Here is a 6,075-nt window from a genome sequence, read left to right on the forward strand (position 1 = left end):
CCTGGATTGGATCCTGGGATGGACAATCAGGAAAAAAAAAACTGGAGAAATACAAATAAAGTCTATAGTTTAGTTAATAGTAATGCACCAATATTTATTCCTTAGTTCTGACAAATGTACCATGATATGTAAAATGTTAACATTAGGGAAAAATGAGTGAAGGGTATATGGGAATTTCTGTAAATCTAAACATAAAACAAAATGAATGATAGTGATGGGGGATACTTTAGGGAGGATGGTCAGGGAAGGCTTCATTACAAAATAAAATTAAAAGATTGTTTTTGAAAAAGCAGCTGCCAAGAGGTTAAAAAAAAAAGCTAAGCAATAATTTTAGCAATCCATAGATTTGGGGAAACAAAAGTTGGAGTTTAGGGCCCACCAAAGAGAAGGTACTGGTTTTCAGTTGAGACCCTGATAGGCTATGCTCAAGGATAAAGGGAATCAGAAATAGACACCTCTCACAAAGCCTGAAACACAGCTTCAAATCATCTCAACCCATGGTTGGATCAAGGTGAGCTGTCCAAACTCTGCCAGCCACAAGGAAATTTAATCCTTTCTAGAAGATAACATGATTCAAAGCCACTAAAATTTTTAAATTTTTAGACAATTTAAGGTGTTCACTGCAAAAATACCAGCTATGACAGTATACAGGCACAAATGACCTAAATCCAATTTTTTAAATATCAAGCAATAGAAAACCCAGATTCTAGAATTATCAGACAGGAACTGTAAAAAATAATTATGATTAATATGTTCCAGAAAATAGATGAAAAGATGGAGAATTTCTTCTGAAAACTGGAGTCTTTTTTTTTTTTTTTGCGATACGCGGGCCTCTCACTGTTGTGGCCTCTCCCATCGCGGAGCACAGGCTCCAGACTCACAGGCTCAGCGGCCATGGCTCACGGACCCAGCCTCTCTGCGGCATGTGGAATCTTCCTGTACCGGGGCACGAACCCGTGTCCCCTGCATCGGCAGGCGGACTCTCAACCATTGCGCCACCAGGGAAGCCCCTGGAGTCTATTTTTTAAAAAGAAAAAAAAGCAAGTGGAAATGCCAACCTGAATATTAAAACAATTTAAATTAATTCAATAGATAAATGAAAAACCAGATTAAACACAACAATGAGAAGATTAATCAAATGAGTAGAAAAGATCCAGATTGATGCAGAGAGAGAGGGAAAAAGAATAGAAAATGCGGAAATAAGCATAAGTAACATAAGGCACATAATGAAAAGGTCTAATGTGTGAAATTGAGATTCTAGATGGAAAGGAGAGACTAAAGAAGCAATAATTAAAGAAATACTGACTATTGATGAAATACATCAAGACACAAATTCGGAAGGCTCTGAGCTCCAAGCAGTGTATTCATAAAGAAAACCTGGAGAGGGTGTGGAGAAAAGGGAACCCTCCTACACTGTTGGTGGAAATGTAAACTGGTGCAGCCACTATGGAAAACAGTATGGACATTCTTTAAAAAACTAAAACTGGAGTTTTCATATGATCCAGCAATCCCACTCCTGGGCATATATCCAGAGAAAACTGTGATTCGAAAAGATACATGCACCCCTATGTTCATAGTAGCACTATTTACAATAGCCAAGACATGGAAGCAACCTAAATGTCCATCAGCAGAAGAATGGATAAAGAAGATATGGTACATATATACAATGGAATGTTACTCAGCCATAAAAAAGAATGAAATAATGCCATTTACAGCAACATGGATACACCTAGAGCTTATCATACTAAGTGAAATAAGTCAGAAAGAGAAAGACAAATACCATGTGATATCACTTATATGAGGAATCTAAAATATGACACAGATATGAACTTATTTACAAAACAGACTCACAGACATAGAAAACAAACTTCTGGTTACCAAGGGAGGAAGCAGGGGGAGGGATATATTAGGAGTTTGGCATTAGCAGATACAAACTGCTATATATAAAACAGATAAACAACAGGTCATATAAGCACAGGGAACTATATCCAATATCTCGTGATAAACCATAATGGAAAAGAATATGAAAAAGAATATATATATATATATATATATATATATATATATATATATATATATATATATATATATAACTGAATCAATTTGCTGTATACCAGAAATTAACACAGTATTGTAAATCAACTATAATTCAATGAAAGAAAGAAGAGAGAAAGGACAGAAGGAAGGAAGGAAGGAAGAAAGAAAGAAAAAACAAAACCTAGGCAGTCATTGTGGACAGAAGCAGATTGAGGCTGCAACAGAAGGAGATGCCATCCCGGTATTACAAGGACAAGCCAGTGAGCAGCTCACACACAGGCATGATAAAGGATCTAGGCACATGTCTGCTTCAGTTGCACTGTGTGCTCAATGAAAGGAATTACACTGAGAAGTACTTGGGAAGTACCTTGTTTGAAGGAAGGAAACTGCAAAACTTTGAAATACCCATTTTTCAAATGTAAAAGATCAATTTTGGATGCCAAATCAAGATTCAGAGGAAGAAAAGGATGTTGATACCATTGTGTTCAAACTAAGATAAGAAAAACAAAGGATTTTCTCTGGTTATTAAAACAAAGAAGCCAAAATAGGAAACATGGTTATTGCTACATCTATGTAGTTGGACTAGTTTTTTCCTCCATGGAGAATTGAAGAAAATGGATGAGTTCTGTTTTTCAGTATGAATAAATTATTCTCTTGCTCTAAGTTATTTTTAGAAGAAAAATTTAATTGAACAAGTATGGGCTAAGAGCATAATAGATGTGTTTTGAAAATTAGTCTAAAGCACAAAGAATAAAAAGACTGTTATTTTCAGACTTGACTCTTCAACCAACTGACACAATTTGTACATCTTTGTGAATATTATGATGGGCACTGCTGGGACTGATATAACTTGCAGCCTGGTGAGAAAATGTCTATAGGGAAATTTTAGGATAAAACTTTTGTTTATTCAATCTGTTCTATTTAATTCTAAAATAAATTGTGTTTGACTCCTCAGGAAAACGAAAAAGAAAACCAAATGTAGACATGTCATATAAAACTACTAACAACTGGAGGAATCATGCTGCTGACTTCAGACTATACTACAAAGCTATAGTCATCAAAACAGTATGGTACTGGAACAAAAACAGACACATAGATCAGTAGAACAGAATACAGAGCCCAGAAATAAACCTACACACTTATGGTCAATTAATCTACAACAAAGGAGACAAAATATACAATGGAGAGAAGACAGTCTCTTCAACAAGTGGTGCTGGGAAAACTAGACAGCTACATGTAAAACAATGAGATTAGAACATTCTCTAACACCAAAAACAAAAATAAACTCAAAATGGATTAAAGACCTAAATGTAAGACCTGAAACCCTAAAACTCCTAGAAGAAAATACAGGCAGTACACTCTGTGATATATTGTCTTAGCAATATATTTTCAGATGTCTCCTCAAGCAAGGGAAACAAAAGCAAACAAAAATAAAAGCAAAATAAATAAATGGGACCTAATTAAACTTAAAAGCTTTTGCACAGCAAAGGAATCATCGACAAAATGAAAAGACAACCTCCTGATAGAAGAAAATATTTGCAAATGATATAACCCATAGGGGTTAATACACAAAATATATAAACAGTTCATACAACTCAACCTCAAAAAAACAAACAACCCAGTTTTAAAATGAGCAGGAGACCTGAACAGACATTTTTCCAAAGAAGACACACAGATGGCTAACAGGCACATGAAAAGATGCTCAACATTGCTAATCATCAGAGAAACATAAAGCAAAACCACAAAGAGGTATCACCTCACACCTCAAGAGGGCCATCATCAAAAAGACTACAAATAATAAATGCTAGTGAGGATATGGAGAAAAGGGAACCCTTGTACACTGTTGGTAGGAATGTAATTTGATGCAGCCACTGTGGAAAACAGTATTTTTTTCTCAAAAAACTAAAAATACAACTACTATATGACCCAGCAATTCCACTCCTATGTATATATCTGAAAAATAAGTGAAAACACTAACTCAGAAAGATACATGTACCCCAATGTTTATAGTAGCATTATTTACAATTGCAAAGATATGGTATCAACCTAAGTGTCCATCAATAGGTGAATGGATAAATAAGATGTGGTGTATATATTCAATTGAGTATTACTTAGCCATAAAAAAGAATGAAATTTTGCCATATGTAACAACATGGATGGACTTGGAGGGTATTATGCTAAGTGAAATAAGTCAGACAGAGAAAGACAAATACTGTATGATATCACTTATATGTGGAATCTAAAAACAAACTAATGAATATAATAAAAAAGAAACAGACTCACAGATATAGAAAATAAATTAGTAGTTACCAGGAAGGAGAGGAAAGGGCGGAGGGGCGAGATAGGAGTAGGAGATTAAGAGGTACAAACTATTGTGTATAAATAAGCTAAAAGTAAGCTGTATATTGTACAATACAGGGAATATAGCCAATATTTTATAATAACTATAAATGGAGTATAACCTTTAAAAATTATGAATCACTATGTTGTACACTTGAAACTTATATAATATTGTACATCAACTATACCTCAATTTTTTAAAAACTGATAAAAACCAGAGACAGTAAAATATTAAAAATCACCAGGAAAAAATGATGCATTATCTTTAAAGAATCAAAAATAAGACTTTTAGCTGACTTTCCAAACACACGATGTAAGGCAGAAAAAAAATGGAATTATATCATTGAACAGTACACTTCCAAATACCTCTAAGGATTTAATATTTTAATGAGAAAATATCTTTAACTGAATGATATTGAAAATATAACAGTTTGTGAGATGTGCCTAAAATAAACCTCAGGAGAAAATACAAAATAAGAAAAGTTAAAAATCAATTATCTAAGCATCCATTTTTAAGAAGCCAGAAAAACAAGCAAATTAACGCCCCCCCCCAAAAAAAAATGCATAAGTTGAGAGGGGAAAAAAATGAAATAGAAAACAAATTTATAATATAGAAAAAAATTAAAGCTGGTTATTTGAAGGAACAAATAAAATGGATAATACCCTAGAAAGAATAATCAAGAAAAAAGACAGAAAGCACAAATTACCAATATAACAACAACAAAAGACATCACTACAGATTCTATAGACTAACAAGATAAGAGGGTAATAGAAATTTTATGCAATTAAATGTGAAAATTTATCTAAAATGGACAAATGCCTAGGAAAATACAACTTATTAAAATAGACACAAGAAGAAATACACAGTCTTAACAGTCTTACATCTACTAAATGTGTAAATTAAAACCTTCCATTAAGAAACCACCAGGCCCAAATGGCTTCACCAATGAACACTTCCAAACACTGTTAAAGAGAAATAACACCAATCTTATACAAACATTTCTAAAGAAGAGAAAGGAGAAAATATTCACAGTTTGTTGATGAAGCCACCACAATCTTTATACCAAAACCTGAAGACATTTTTAAAAAGGAAAGTTACAAGTCAAACCCTATTGTGAACAAAGACGATTATAATCAGAAAAAAAAAAACCAAGCAAATCAGAAGTAATAGAATATGGAATAGTAGATCCCTTTGGCAGACAATGACTGGGAGGGGATATGAGGCAGGCTTCTAAAGGGCTGGTAATATTCTCTGTCAAGATACGGATAACTTCCATTTTGGACATAATTTATGCACCTTATATGTGTGTATTTCCATATTAATTGGTTTTTAAATATGTAGTACAAGAATCTCTTCATCATCTCCCTTCAAGCAACACTGTTTAGGCTATTCTTGCTTTCCCACTTGTCATAGTTCCTAGCACTGAGAAGGTACTTAGATGTCTGTTAAAAACTGAACGGAGAGACCTTCAAGATGGCAGAAGAGTTAAGATGTGGAGTTCAACTTCCTCCCCACAAATACATCAGAAATACATCTACATGTGGAACAACTCCTACAGAACACCTACTGAATGCTAGCAGAAGACTTCAGACCTCCCAAAAGGCAAGAAACTCTCCACGTACCTGGGTAGGGAAAAACAAAAAAGAAAAAACAGAGACAGAAGAATAGGGACAGGACCTGCACCTCTGGGAGGTGAA

General features: G+C 34.1%; 1 pseudogene; it reads left to right on the forward strand.

Annotated features, from left to right (window-relative positions):
- Positions 1 to 2,267: 2,267 nt before the first annotated feature.
- Positions 2,268 to 2,511, forward strand: LOC131755758 (cytochrome c oxidase assembly factor 5 pseudogene; annotated as a pseudogene).
- Positions 2,512 to 6,075: the final 3,564 nt, after the last annotated feature.

The sequence above is a fragment of the Kogia breviceps genome, chromosome 4 (assembly GCF_026419965.1).
Source record: "Kogia breviceps isolate mKogBre1 chromosome 4, mKogBre1 haplotype 1, whole genome shotgun sequence".
Classification (NCBI taxonomy): Eukaryota; Metazoa; Chordata; class Mammalia; order Artiodactyla; family Physeteridae; genus Kogia; species Kogia breviceps.